Below are 16,400 nucleotides of genomic sequence, written 5' to 3'. Positions count from 1 at the left end.
TCTTCAACTAGAAAAATGTAAAAAAATGTTGCCCCATAGAGTGATATAAATTAACTGTATCAGGGTTTGGGATATACAACAATTTTTTTACACAAGATTTTTTATTGACATCAGATACAACATTGCGTGTAAGTTAATGCTGATTTAAAAATTGATATCTAGAGGTGACAGATCATAAATGAAAGAATGCATTATTATTAAGCAATAATAATACAAAAGCTACAAACCAAGCAAAATGACATTTAATTTACATTTGTGATGCTGAGACTATTATTTCAAATGCTGGTGTAGACAGGTACGTCTTCAATATAGAATTGTTATCCACATAGAGGTTTCATGGCCACCATGTTCTGTGCACATGTCAGTGGCAGTTTCACTATTCTTAGCAAAAGTTCACAAGTGTCTTTAAGTGCCTCGATGCATGCAGAAAACGGCAGTAGGAAAATGTACCACCATGCCACAAAAAATCCTATTGGCCATCCGAGGAATATCAAGATCAGAAACCAAATGAATCCCCACAATAGTCCTGGACAGCCAACTTTCCCACCCGGGGCACCTTCAGCTTGACCGCTTCCCATGATGCACTGTGAGGTGTTCTATATTTAGACTCTGGGGAGTCTCTTTCAGATCTGGTTTCAGTTGTGGTGTACTAGTGTTTCACAAGTCCAATTCTAATGAGTGGTTGTGCACTGAAATGTAGATGAATTAATTATCAATAAAGTATCATCTTTTTGCAGAATGTGGATATCTAATTACTCTTCACCTTAAATGTACATACATTGTTATAAGTATGTGACTTGTTCACTGATTAAAATGACCATTTGCCAACTTTTCTCCCTTATTGAAAATAAATGAAACAATGTATACCAGGGATCTAAATAAAACTAAGGACGTAGAACCCAACTGAATACACGTTTGAAGTTTTTATAAATCATCATCTGAAATTGATGTAATTATAAAGCATTAACATGCAAAACAATCAAATAGTTTGGAGTGTTTCTGTTGAAATTGTTTTATTTTGTAACAAGTGAAAAGCATGAATTGTTTTTATTAGGTACATGTATGTTACAGTAATTATAACAATTCAGGCACCCAAGAGGTTAATGAGTTTTTTAATCCAAAGGATTCTGTTCCAATTATGTGAGGAATTTCCTTAGTTTCTTTCTTAAAATATTTTCTTATAAAAATAATTGAGCTCTTTGTAATGGCATTAAATGTCAAACTATTATTTTTTTTACAAAATCTGTGAGCAAGTCTCTTTAATGTATCTTTGTTTTTCGTTTTAATAAATATACCAAATATTTAATGCTTTTCAAATATGTATAAAACGCTTAGTAACTTTTTAAAGAATGTTCTGGAATTGAAACAAGAAGCTTTATAGTTTCACAAAGGAAGTTCCTAACCTTTGTAAGTAAATGCATTTTAAGGGGAATTAAATGAAGCACAGGATTTAGTTTCAAAATTAAATTTAATAACATAACATACACATAATTTTAATTAGTTCTTAATTAAACAAGAAGTATCTGGAAAGGTCTTCCGCAAGTTTCTTTCTGTCCAAATATTACTATTTTAATTCTTAAAAACTTTTTTCTTGACATTTACTTACTTGGTTTTTAATTTGGTTAATAACATTTCCTATTATATAAGAGAGACACAATCAACACATATGGCATGGATTATAACTGCAGAGTGGTCTATTAATAGTAATCCTACAAACTGTGACATGTCAGTCATGTTTCTGAGAAGTACATTATGTCAATTCACTACATATCAGAGTGACTTGAAACCAAACTTAACTGGTCCAAATTTGTCCTTATGTCAGATACAAATAATTTCGATTTGGGCAATAACTGCAAAACTTTTGCAAAGAAACAGTTATTTAGAGGTTTGTTAAGACTTTGTCAAAGGCAAGCCAATATGTGAAAAAAGGATCCATCTATCAACTATTGTATATATATATATATATATATATATATATATATATATATATATATATATATATATATATATATATATATATATATATATATATATGCCTGTTTTAGTTAATTCTGCATGAAAACACTGGGAGTTTGCATGGTGACTGTACAAAATAGTCAAATTTTGGTAGACTTGCAAGTTTTTTTTCCCCCATTACTTCTGTGGCGCAAATTCAGCAAATAAAAAGCACACATTTTGAAATATGGTAGCTAGAAAGTGTAGCTTTATATGATTTGTTTTACTGAAAGAGCTTGTGTAATAATAGTAAATTTAGAATCAACAAACTAATTTAAAATGCACATCTGCTTACAGTTTATGACTGTAAATTGGCAAATAAGAAAAGTTAAACATTGTTACTCACTTCAAGACAATAAAGCCATATGAAGAACAAACATAATACACGTGATGGAGTTTGTTTTGCAGGTCCACTTCAATACACACTGTGATCAAGTTTGTTTTGCAGATCCACTAACACCCACACAAAATTAATGTTCAATGTGGTACTTGGACAAAAAGCGCCAGGATCAATTTACATAGTTGTCACTTGACCCACATTTAAGGCTTGTCAATACCCGTTGACGGCTCTAGATGGCTCTATGGTTGTCCCTGTATTCGTCCACACAATTATTCACAGGGTCGCTTATGTGGTGAACAATGTGTCAAGAGTTCATTGTCAACAGATACAAAGATCAATAACTAAAACCTTATTTGTGTCAAATGGAGTTTGATGATTCTTGTTTATAATAAAGTTTTCCTCAAGGTGTAACAATTAATTGTAAGAATGTTGCTTTGGAAGGACACTGTTTAATTTGAAAAAAAAAGTTTAAGTTGATATCTTTATAAGAAAACATTGAAGAGAATGTTAGTTTTTTTATTCATGGTATCTTTTGTCCATCCTTACATTTTTTTAAATAAAAAAAACAACTTTTTGAATTGTTCAATGATAAAACATATTAATAAATAATTTAATATGATGATTCACCTTCATTTTGTTTCCTTGTTCATGTAGTTCTTTCATGTGACTCCAGTGAATGTTTTATCAATTTGTATTGCAAAGCATACCATTAGGTTTAAACTGTATCAAGGTATGTGCTGCATTTAATATTACTATAAATGAATGAAAATAAATTACAATCTGTAACTTTAATGGCAGTTTCCTGTTAAATATTACTTTATTATTTACAAAGGTATTAGATGATTCTGAAAGTGGTATTTAGTTGTTAGAAAGAATAAAGCAAAGCTATTTCCTGTTCAACCCACGCTTGTCAAAAATTTGAATGCAAATATTTTGTTACCGGTATCTGTACTTGTCAAAGAGACAATCTCAGAGCTTTTGAATACACCAGGCGTACAATATTTGATAAGGATGTAACGCAATATTCAAAATTTCACTCAAATATAGATTGGGGTACACTTGCTTACACATGGGTACCATACTCTCACACGGCCGTTAATCATGCGCGCTACCTCTTTTTTGAGATGCATTAATAAATGAGCCAATGCAACTTTAGAGGTGGTGCTCATTTTGAAATTTCTTGGATAATTGTACAGGTTGATTAGGCTTTATAGGTTTTTATGCCCCCGGATTGAAAGATCTGGGGCATATTGTTTTTTGCTTGTTTGTCTGTCATTCATTCATTCATTGTGTGTGTCCCAAAATTTAACCTTGGTTAAATTTTGCAATAAGTTTTGCATTATTGAAGATAGGAACTTGATATTTGGCATGCACGTGTATCTCATGGAGCTGTACATTTTGAGTGGTGAAAGGTCAAAGTCAAGGTCATCTTTCACGGTCAAAGGTCAAATATATGGCTTCAAAGCGGCGAAATAGGGGGCATTGTGTTTCTGACAATAAACACATCTCTTGTTTTAACATATTTCGCATTATTTTTAAAATTGGGTAATGTAGTTCGATTCAGCAAAGACCATCCAAAAATGTACAGAAACATACATTCTCAACCCATTTTAAAACGTGAGGACCTTTATAAGTTGTGGCATGGTGGAGTTTTAAAATGAATTTTGAGAAGTTGTTACTGTGTAACAACAAAATTTCCACCCAATTAAAATTGCTAACGGCACTAAAAGGTTGCATACAACATACATTAGATGGTGCATGCACAAAAATATTGGCCTTTTGCAGACATAGTAGATATAAATTTTGCATTTTACCAAAAGAGATGGAGCCAATGCTTAGGTGGTGGCGCTAATGATAGGGTTTGGTGCCAATGCAGGATATATCAATCAACAGTCTATCACAATGACCTTATCACATAACATACATTTGATAGATAATGTTATGTGTTATATTTAATTTATTGTTCACAGTACATACAGGCCAAAATCTTTACAGAACATAAACACATTCTATAATAAATAAGATGTAGTTTTTATAAAATATAGAAGTGATCAACTCAATTTAGAAGTCACCAACATGAATAAAATAAATTGTACGATATATACCAACAATTTGTTATACTCAATAAAACCAATAACGTATACTGTTCAACATTATAAAAATAATTCATCGACCGCAATATTTGTATAAGTATGATAATTCACCTAAATAAATATAAGATAATACTTCTTCTTGAGACGATGATTTGTGTCCCTTAATCCAAATGCTTAATTTACTAAAAGGCCAAGGTCAGCGAATCTTAATTAGGCTCATATAGGTTGTTTTTCCCACGATTAACTCCAAAAAAAAGGAAGTAAGCTCGGTCTATTCCCGTTAACTTTTTAGCTCACATGAGCATAATGTGCTCATGGTGAGCTTTTGTGATCCCCATTTGTCTGTCGTCCGTTGTGCGTCGTCCGTTGTGCGACGTCAACATTTGCCTTGTTCACTCTCTAGAGGCCACATTTATTGTCCAATCTTCATGAAATTTGGTCAGAAGATTGGTTTCAATGAGATCTTGGATGAGTCCGAAAATGGTTACGTTTGCTTGAAAAACATGGCTGCCAAGGGGAGGGGCATTTTTCCTATTATGACTATATATGGCTATAGTAAAATCTTGTTAACACTCTAGAGGCCACATTTTTTGTCTGATCTTCATGAAACTTGGTCAGAAGATTCATCCCAATTATATCTTGGACAAGTTCGAAAATGATGCTGGTTGGTTGAAAAATATGGCCGCCAACGGGCGGGGCATTTTTCCTTATATGGCTATAGTAAAACCTTGTTAACACTCTAGAGGCCACATTTATTTTCCGATCTTCATGAAACTTGCTCAGAAGATTTGTCACACTGATAACTTTAGTGAGATCAAAAATGGTAACCTTTTCTTGAAAAACATGGCTGCCAAGGGGTGGGGCATTTTTCCTTAAGGCCCGGTCACACCGCCAGAACTTTGCTTGAGCGTTCCTGTAGCGGTGAAAAACAATCATCACCGCTCGCTACCGTTCACGACCGTTAAACAGAAGTTGGCCACCGTTAAGGCAACGCCGTATACGCTCGGTCACCGCTGATGGTTCCTCCTACCGCTCAGAAAGTTTTGAGCTGCACAAAATATTGCGAGCGGTGAGGAGCGAGCAATTTTCCGCTCTGACAAAGTTCACCACCGTTCTACCAACGCACAGTCAAAGTTTGGCACCGCTAGACGCAAGTTCGTGGACGTTTGGGTCCGCAAGGCAAACGCAAAAATCTTGAATGCTGGACAACCGCTGCTTCGCAAGCTTTGCCCGGGCGGTGATTAAACGTTGCACAAACTTTGGTGGAGCGGTTGTAAGTGTTTTTCAAACGGACACGGAATTGCTGAAACGGTGTCGGGCGTTGAAGTAGCGATCCATTGCAGTGATGAACTTTGGTATGGCGTTGGTATTGAGGTGTTGGAGCGGGACCAGAATTTGGCTATAAATACGGGGCGAAATGAGTCAGGAGTCCATTTAAAATCGAGCTACCGTTGAGTGCAGACCTCATTTTAATTTGCTCAGTTACAGTAAAAGTGTTCTACCATGGATAATGTGAGACTTGTTGTGATTGGTGCACTAGTCCAGCAGCAGAATCAGAACCTCCTCAGATTGCAACAAGCTGTTGACAGAAGGAGAAGAGAGAGAAGAAGGAGAGACAGAGTTGTGTGGGTCAGAAAGTGGATACTGAGAAGGCCTGAACATGAACTGTATAACAAGCTGATGGTGAAGCTGAGGAATGAGGATCCACGAGCCTTGTTTGATGAAGTTGTACAGAGGCTGACCCCCCGATTGACCAAACAAGACACCAATTACCGACCAAGCCTGGAACCTGGTCTCAAAGTGGCAATCACCCTACGGCACCTGGCCTCTGGTAACACCTACAGAAATATGCAATACGCCTGGAGGGTTCCCCACAACACCATTAGGGTGGTAGTTAGAGAAGTGGTAAAGGTCATCATTTGGGAGTACACAGATGAATTGTTGTTTTGCCCAACAACTGACCAAGGATGGAGAGACCTGGCTTACAAATGGTACCAAAGATGGAAGTTTCCCCACACAGTTGGTGCCATCGATGGCAAGCACGTGGCCTGTAAAGCTCCTCCTAACTCTGGCTCAGAGTTCTACAGAATGCTGACTCTCCATCTCCAGCTTTCCACTTCTTTTGTCTACGTGGCATGATGAACTTCAACTATTGACTTCTATCAAAAATTATCAGAACGTCTATCAAAGCGATCCGTTTAGTTCCGTAGTCAGAAGCGGTATGCCGCTATACCAACGTTAAACTCCCGCAGAGCCGACGCGCGCATGCGAAGAACGCCGCTCTATCAACGCTCGCGTCACCGCTAAAGCAAAGCTCGATACCGTTAAACCAACGCTAAACCAACGCTGGCTTCAGCAGTGCACCGCTTTGGCAACGCCCGTGTTGTCGATTTTTTCCCCCATTTTGTGCGCGGTGACGAGCGTTGCCGAAATTCGGCCCCTCTTCATACAGTTCAAGGAACGCTCCAGCAAAGTTCTGGCGGTGTGACCGGGCCTTTATATGGCTATATATGGCTATAGTAAAATCTTGTGAACACTCTAGTTTGTATAATACATGTTAAATGTTCTTATCTTACAAAGAAGAATGTTAAAACCTATAAAGACATTACTAGAAAAATACTTTTCCTAATTAAAAAGGCACACGACTCATATTTGCTGAAGTAGTCAACTTACAAAAAATAATGTAAGTCCTGTAAACATAATATAAACCATAACATAAAATATTTCGCTTTAAAATAGCTATAAATGTGCATTTTGAAAAAAATGCAAATTTATCTATTAGATCGGCTAGATTTGCTTTTACGAATTCTACCATGCAACAACTTATAAAGGTCCTCACGTTTCCAAATGGGTTGTGATTGTATGTTTCTGTACATAATCACCCTGTAAAAGTATCTGGTAAATTTTAAAACATCCGGGCCTGAGCGCCACCTCGGAAGTAGAATTGGCTCAATTATTAATGCATCGCAAAAAAGAAGTGGCGCGTGTGATTAACAGCTGTGTTTCAGCCATATGCAAATTTTGGCCTTTGGTCTCGTAATACTAGTAGTTACTGGATACTGTATATATTTTGAAATTACAATAGACGTATAAGGAATAGCAGTTTTCAGCCTTTACTGAAGAATAATGTGAAAACTTGCAGTAATTAAATATCAAAGCTTCAGCATGCAGTAATTAAATATCAAAGCTTTAAATTGAAATTATTGATATATAGAAATCACAATTTTGTCCTTTATACCTTGGTTCATCCCTCATTCAGTGTGTCTGGCTTCTTGTGTGGAGAATAACTTAGGAAGTATTAATTGGATTCAAATAAAATTTCATACAAAGATGGCTTTCAAGAGGTCTTTAAAGGGACCTTTTTATGTTTTGATCAAATGACAAAATTAAAAAAAAAATCGTTTCAGATTTGCAAATTTTCATTGTAGTCTTTTGCAAGGAAACAGTTATACTGAGCATTTACCATGCTCTAAAATATCCATTATAATTATGCATCTTTAGATGATTTAAAAAGCTGAAAATTATAAAGCGTTGCAAATGCGAAACGATTATATAATTTTGAAAGTTCTGTTGTTATTGTTATATTTTGTGACATGAGGATTGCTTATTGTCCCTTACCGGTGAAACCGGAGGGGACTTATGGTTTGCACTTCATCTGTCTGTCTGTCAGTCTGTCTGTCTGTCTGTCAGTCAGTCCGTCACACTTTTCTGGATCCTGCGATAACTTTAAAAGTTGTTAAAATTAAGCTCCACTGGCCAGAGTCCAGCGGGGCTTATGTCATGGTCCTGTGTCCGTCGTGCGTGCGTGAGTCAGCGCGTTAACTTTTTCTTTTAACATCTTCTCCTAAACTACTGGTCCAATTCTGATGAAATTTCTCAGGAATGTTCCTGGTGTGAACATCTTTCAAATTGTTCAAATTATGCCCCTGGAGTCAAATTTGACCCTGCCCCGGGGGGTCAAAAAATTGAAATTTTGCTTATATAAGGCCTATTTTGTGAAAACTTTACAAAATCTTTTCTTCCATAACCATTGGGCCTAGGGTCTTCCAAAATTGGTATGTAGTGACATCTTATAGTCATCTACCAAGTTTCTTCAAATTATGCCCCTGGGGTCAAATTTAACCCAGCCCTGGGGGGTCAGAAAATTGAAAATTTGCTTATATAAGGCCTATTTTGTGAAAACTTTAAAAATCTTTTCGTCCATAACCATTGGGCCTAGGGCTACAAAATTTGGTATGTAGTGACATCTTATAGTCCTCTATTAAGTTTCTTCAAATTATGCCCCTGGGGTCAAATTTGAACCTGCCCCAGGGGGTCAAAAATTTGAAAATTTGCTTATATAAGGCCTATTTTGTGAAAACTTTAAAAATCATCTCGTCCATAACCATTGGGCCTAGGGCTACCAAATGTGGTATTTAGTGACATCTTATAGTCCTCTACCAAGTTTCTTCAAATTATGCCCCTTGGGTCAAATTTGACCCTGCCCCGGGGGGTCAAAAAATTGAAATTTGCTTATATAAGGCCTTTTTTGTGCAAACTTTAAAAATCTTTCTGTCCATAACCGTATGGCATAGGGCTTCCAAATTTGGTATGTAATGACATCTAATAGTCCTCTACCAAGTTTATTCAAATTAAGCCCCTGGGATCAAATTTGACCGTTCCCCAGGGGTCACAAAATTGAACATATGCTTATATTGGGCCCATTTTGTGCAAACTTTAAAAATCTTCCTGTCAATAACCATTAGGCCTATTTCTACCAAATTTGGTATGTAGTGACATCTACTTAGTTTGTTCAAATTATGCCCCTGGGGACAAATTTGATCCTGCCCTGGGGGTCACAAAAATGAACATATGCTTAAATAAGGCCTATTTTGTGCAAACTTTAAAAATCTTCTTGTTCATAATTATAAAGCCTAGGGCTACTAAATTTGGTGAGTAGTGATATCTAATAGTCCTCTACCAAATTAGTCCCCTGGGCTCAAATTTGACCCTGCCCTGGGGGTCACAAAACTGAACATACGACTTTTACCAGTGGAGATTACTGCGGCGGTGTGGCTGTGACCAACAACAACATCTTGTAAACATGAGATAAAACCCTGTCATTTAGTGCCATTTTAGATCAGATGGTGACTGCTTACAAAGGAATTGAAGTAAGAAAAAGTGTTATGAATGTTTCTCTTATAAACTGAAACCAAGATGTGTTTGTGAAACACAATGTCCCCCTATATGATGTTTGACCTTGAAAGATGACCTTGACCTTGTGTCGGGTTTTATTTAAATATGTCGAAAGTGAACATATATCCGGATAAAAATATTTCAGATGACGTGTTAATTTCATGTCTTTTTTGTAGTGTTGCTTTTGGTATTTTTCTTTGGCAGAGCCCATTTACATAGTGACATTTTATAGTGCAGATCCTAACTCAACAAGTAGAGTGATTTAGGACATCGCCGTGGCTTAATGGATACGGTCTCCGCCTAGCCATCGAGAGGTCAAGGGTTTGATCCCCAAAGACACCAAATACTGGTTATAGGCCCAGGAATTCAAGAGCGTTTCTATAAGCCTGAGGCTTTCAATGCAATGGAGCTAAAATAAATAGGTTTAAACTAAGTAGAGTGATTTCTATTTTAAACTTAATCAATAGAATTTGTCTGTTCTCCCCAACTTTGAAGGTAAAGATCACAATATTGGGTCAAAACAATACTTAATCACTTACAGTCACAGCCAAGCATTGCATGTATGATGTACATATTAACACATCTTTCTCTTTTGTTTTAATATTTGCAGAACTTGAATGCTTTGAGGAAGACATGAAGAAATTTTGTACCGTGCCATTCAATACAATTGATTAACCTATAAGCCAAATAGATTGGATTATCAGCCAAATAGATTGAATTATCAACCAAATTGATTGAATTTTCAACCAAATTGATTGAACTATCAACCAAATAGATTGAATTATCAGTCAAATAGAAGATTAAACTATCAATTAAATAGATTAAACTGTCAACCAAATAGATTAAACTGTCAACCAAATAGATTGAACTTTCAATTCAATTGATATAATGTATAAACCAAATCAATTACTGGAACTATCAACTGAATCAATTGAACTATCAATCAAATAGATTCAATTACCAATGAAATAGATTGAACTTTCAATCACATAGATTGAACTATCAACCTAATTGATTGAATTATCAATCAAAGAGACTGAACAATCAAACATATAGATTGAACGATCAATCAATGTTCATAAATCTGAATGCAATACACCACCATGCAAATTACAATGTTCTTCAAACAAACACCATAATAAACAATATATATGATATTTTGTTCATGAAGTGCAACATCAAGCATTCATGTACTACTGCAAGACAATTTCAAATTTGAAATTGTATTGATATTAAGTGCTCAACAATTCAAACCACTTAAAATTGTATTAGCATAAACTCTGTATGGCAGCATGGGTGTGAACTCTTCATTCAAGAGCATTGATATCAGCCATAGATACAGTTTTGTTTGTTGACTTCTTGTGTCTGGTATCCACTCACTTGTGATGTGGTTGTGATTTATTATTACACTGGTTATGGAAAGCATGAGCTTTATGCAATTGAGTAATGTGTTGTTCCAGATTAGCCTGTTTATTATGCACAGGGTAATGAGGGATGACTCTCCTCTTTCATGGAATGTATTTAACCCTTTACCACTTAGATACATATTTTTACACATTTATTTGTAGGCCATGAGAAAGTAAATTTAAATTAAATACCTTTCTTACTAAATTGAAGTTTTAAAGTCTTCATTTCCAACCCTTAGTAAATGATGAGACTGCAAGTTACTCAGTTTTTATGCCCCCGGATTGAATGATCGGGGAATATTGTTTTTGGCCTGTCTGTCTTTCTGTCTGTCATTCTGTCCCAAAACTTTAACCTTACAGTAAAGCTTTGCAATAACTTTTGAAATATTGAACATAGCAACTTGATATTTGGCATGCATGTGTATCTCATGGAGCTGCACATTTTGAGTGGTGAAAGGTCAAGGTCATCCTTCAAGGTCAAAGGTCAAAAATGTAAAAATTTTATATAGTAAAGTTTTGAAATAACTTTTGAAATATTGAACATAGCAACTTGATTTTTTGCATGGATGTGTATCTCATAGAGCTGCACATTTTGAGTGGTGAAAGGTCATGGTCAAGATAATCCTTCAAGGTCAAAGGTCAAAAATTTAAATATTTAATATAGTAAAGTTTTGCAAATACTTTTGAAATATTGAACATAGCAACTTGATATTTGGCATGCATGTGTATCTCATGGAGCCGCACATTTTGAGTGGTGAAAGGTCAAGGTCGTCTTTCAAGGTCAAAGGTAAAAAAAAGCGACGCATTAGGGGGCATTGTGTTTCTGACAAACACATCTATTGTTTGCAGGTTGTTCTCGTTTTATGCTGGTTGCAAAAGCCATTTTCACTTGGCTTCTTATGGGGGAAAGGGTTAAAGGAAGTCTCTTTTAAATGAAAATCCACTTAACAGCCGTACTACTATGTTCCTCAAGAGCCGTTTTGGTATGCCAGATAAAGATCTACTTTGTGTCAACAGAGAAACTGTTATTTCCTAGTATATGTAATTCTCTGCCATCTACTACCTCCAGTGCAAGACTGTGAAGGCATATTCTTTGGGGCAGAATAGGGGCAACAGTGTCCGCATTATGTGATTAGAGATCAGCTGGAAGAACAGAGGAAATAAATGTTTTTCATTAGAATTTAAAAATTCTTTAACCTAAAGTTAATTAGTTGCTGTTGGGCCTCAGCCTGATAACTTTTCTTTTTTAAAAAGAAAGAAATTGCCGACATTTTCAATACAACAATAATAGATTGTTTCATATGTATTGGAAATTCAGCATGATATCGAATTCAAGTGCTTTAAATAACTGGTAACATTATGTGATACCGGTTTATTACATTGAATTCAACATACAACTATCATGGTTATTAAAAATTACAAAACAGCAAGATTTTTTATGGAAAAAAGTAATTTTATTATTTTCACTTCTACATTTATTAAATAAAAGGCACTAAGATTAATAAAGCAGGCATTTAAAAACAATATAAAGGTTTAATCCAAAAGTACATTTTCTTTTTCACTATCCATGTAAGCGTTAGTTTAAAAGTTTATTGTCTATTTCACTATCAACATAACTTAATTAGGGTTTAAATTAAAAGTTAGTTCTCTAATTCATCCTCCACAAAGGGGTTTCATGGCCACCATGTTTTCTGCACATGTAAGTGGTAGCTGAACTATCTTTAGCAATGATTCGCATATTCCCTTAAGAGGCTCTATGCAAGCTGAAAATGGCAGCAGGAAAATGTACCACCAAGCCACAAAAAATCCTATTGGCCATCCGAGAAACCACAGGATCAGAAACCACAGAAATCCCCACAATAATCCTGGACAGAGGCCTCCTCCATGACCTTGACCTTCACCGCTTCCCATGATGCACTGTTTGGTGTTCTATATTAAGACTCTAGGAATCCTTTTGAAATGGCTGTCCTGCTCTCCTGAGTCAGAGTTTGAAGAGCTACCAGTTCAATAGTTCAGATAATTTACGTCCACTAAAATAATGTCCACACTGGGTTTTGGTCAGCTTCTTTGTGCTCCAAATATGCAAGAGGAATGTGTACCTGCAAATAAATTAAAATATGAGTCAGTTTTTTCTTTCATTTGATTCGTTGGTATCTTTCAAATTCTTGTCACAATAACTGTAAGTTTAGTGAACTAAATTTAAAATTCCAAACCTGTCAAGATTGATTTGTGTTGCTCCGAAATCACATAGATAATGCAATGAATAGCGCTTGGTCATTATAATCTTGTTTAAATTTCTGCCCTGATCAAATATCACATGCTTAAATTGAACAGGTCAGATAAGAGTAAGAGGACTGGTCAAGTGGTTATCAATCACAAGGGTGGAGTGAGCTATTGAATTTCTTGTCTGTATTTGTGTATATTTTGTATATATAAAACCCATCTGAGGCTGCATTAGGTGTGGACCTGGAATGTCTGCTAAAATGTTGTCTGTTGAATTTTTAAAATTAGCATTTTCTTCGATTTTGTTTTCAAAGAATACTATCAGAATAGCAAACAGTTTGGATCTTGATGAGACTTCTGTGGCGTCTCATCTGGATCCAAACTGTTTGCAAAGGCCTTCAAAATTCGGTTCCAGCACTGAAAGAGTTAATATAAAAATTGCCGACAACAACCAATTTAGCATGATCGAGAATTCCTGGGTATGTTTCAGTATATTTTTCGTACCAGGGGCACATTAAAGTAGAGTACCCAAGTACATTTTAGTGATCCCTGAGCCGCCAATTGAGCTTAAGTAGGTACATAATGATTTTTCAATTTTGGGTGATCTAGTGTTGAGAGGAGAGGCTTGATTAACCCCAGGAAACCCCATCTGTACAGTGTGGTGACCACAAAGAAAGCTTAGATGCTTCCAGAAAGTGGCATTGAACCTGGGTTCACCGTTTCCTAGGTTAGATGTGCCTTGTCTGTATTATACACCACTATCGATACACAACACTCAACAGACATCATACTAACTGAATGGCCCTTAATATCAAAAGTTGTGAGCTGCTTGATCAATTTAAGGAATACTAGATATTTGCAACATAATTCATATTTTATGCTATAAACTATTTGAAGAAGACATTTTTGCGAGATTCTGATAGAAATGCGACATCAAATTATTTGTCTCAAAATACCTGTGTGACAGATTGTCTCAATATACCTGTGTGACAGATCTTCTCTGACAGTGTAATGTAGTAAAAACACTTTTATTTGTTGAAATATCAACAGTTATTTCCATAGGTTCTCAGTTAAAGAAATAATAACAATAATCCTTAGATTTAACAATTCAGACACATAGAAGTCTTATCTGTTTTCTTAAATTAATGTTTGTTTATAATAAATGTTTTTTTTTATAATCTTTAGTGAAGTATAAACATATATATCACAGAGAAATACACAGTAAAATGTCACTAAGTAAAGCTAAATTCTATATTTTTCTTGTGCATGGCCACTATTTCTCACTTTCATAAAAGGTGTCAGAATGATAGATATCTTGAAATGAGAAATGTGTTAGATAAAAATCAAATTGGATATGATGCATTTTTGCAAAAATGAAATGTCACAATCAACATAAATGTTTGCAAACGGGAATTTTGACAGCAGATGATAAATGGGCCTTAGTAGATAACATACTGATAAAATAAACATTCTAATTCAAGATGTGGTCAGTTTTTAACCCTTTGCATGCTGGGAAATTTGTCGTCTGCTAAAATGTTGTCTGCTGATTTTCTTAAATTAGCATTTTCTTGGATTTTTTTTCCAAAGAATACTATCAGAATAGCAAACAGTTTGGATCCTGATGAGACACCACGTTCTGTGGCTTCTCATCTGGATCTAAACTGTTTGCAAAGGCCTTTAAAATTCTGTTCCAGTGCTATAAGGGTTAAATGACCTAATGTGACGGTTTCAAAATAAACAAAAATGTTTAATTAAATATTCAAAACTTACATTTTAAAATCAGTTAAAAGGGACATTCAATTATTAAAAAAATGAAACAATTTAAATAAACCAAAATACATTTTCCTTCTTATATTTGTACATGATTTTCTGTATACTGTTTGTATAAATTAAAAGTTGTTTTATGTATTATTAAACAAACTTAACAATACGCTACATTATTTAATGGCTGCTTAAACTTCCATCCATTTAAGGCCTGAATTGTGGCCTGACTTTTGTAAATGATTAATTTAAGTAAAGATTTTCAGAAATAGCAAAATTCAGAAACGCATTATTATGTGAAGTCAAAATAAGAACTCAATATTGAAATAAACTTTTTTTTTTCAAAAAATTACTATTAATTTTGACTGGTAAAATAGAGCAAATAGAACATAAACAAATTGCATCATATAAATTATTTTATTCAGAAATGTTTGTTTAATTGGATTTTTTAAAATTCTCTAAAACATGTAACAGTGGCCATGCAAGCATTAACACAGTTTACAAATATACCGGTAGGCAAAAAGATAAAACATACTATCTGTTAATGAAAAAGTCATGAACAAAATCTTATTATACTAACACTATAGACAAAATATTACAAAAAAACATTCAGATTATGAAAATCACCATAATAATGTTTATGGAGTTTCCAACATCATTCAAAATTATAAAATTAAATACTAACTTGTAAATACAAATGAATCCACTCACGGACTATAGATCAATATACACTCGGTGATCCACTGTAAGTCACAAATGCTTGTTTACTGAAAAATTCTTAGACACCTAACACTTAACAGTTATATAATTATTCAAAGTTATTACAACATAAAGATAACAATAAGAACTTAAATCACTTAATAAAGTAAAGAAATTTATTCCTGAATATAAAATAACAAATTTTTATTACCGTTTTTTAAAATAAACTTTTAATACCTTGGTGTTCAGTTAATTTCCTGAAAAAATTCAGTTGCTCTCCCAACCTATTGCACCTCTGTATTCACTAAATGTTCATGCTGACTGAGCCAGAAATCACTGACAACCCAGCCCAAAGAGGTTATCAGTTGTGTATAGCAACTGGAGTTAGGGTCAGGTGGCCCAGGTAAACAAAATCATAACCTGTAAAATAGGCTGTTCTAGTGTCAGCTGCTTGAATTGTTGCATTGCTTTCAATTTTAAATTTCATTCCAACAGGTATTTTCATGGTTGAGATGTCATTTGTGATTAATGTGCAAATTATTACATACATTTGAATTTTAGCTATAAACTCATAGAAAAGAGTTGAATACATTGCCAGTGATGGACCAGTTTGATTCTTTTGCTAGATTTTGAAGTTTAACCCATTTATGCCTAGCGTCTAGAAAAAAGGACTTTGCAAACAGCGCAGACCCAGATGAGACGCTGCAT

General features: G+C 34.8%; 1 protein-coding gene and 2 long non-coding RNA genes across 5 annotated transcripts in view; 1 reads left to right on the top strand and 2 right to left on the bottom strand.

Moving 5' to 3' along the window:
* The window catches only part of LOC127844355 (copine-3-like), a 53,985-nt gene that overhangs the window by 19,392 nt on the left and 18,193 nt on the right, over positions 1-16,400 (top strand). The window lies entirely within an intron of this gene.
* On the bottom strand, positions 62-2,608 carry LOC127844364 (uncharacterized). The gene is made up of 2 exons (XR_008032688.1): positions 2,342-2,608; positions 62-689 (listed from the first exon to the last, which is right to left on the bottom strand). It is a non-coding gene; the product is annotated as an uncharacterized LOC127844364 (long non-coding RNA).
* On the bottom strand, positions 12,367-16,198 carry LOC127844363 (uncharacterized). Its single transcript, XR_008032687.1, has 2 exons — positions 15,930-16,198; positions 12,367-13,108 (listed from the first exon to the last, which is right to left on the bottom strand). It is a non-coding gene; the product is annotated as an uncharacterized LOC127844363 (long non-coding RNA).

The sequence above is a fragment of the Dreissena polymorpha genome, chromosome 9 (assembly GCF_020536995.1).
Source record: "Dreissena polymorpha isolate Duluth1 chromosome 9, UMN_Dpol_1.0, whole genome shotgun sequence".
Taxonomy (NCBI): Eukaryota; Metazoa; Mollusca; class Bivalvia; order Myida; family Dreissenidae; genus Dreissena; species Dreissena polymorpha.
The sequence above is the reverse complement of the archived record's forward strand: the minus strand, read 5'-3'. Positions and strand labels throughout refer to the sequence as shown.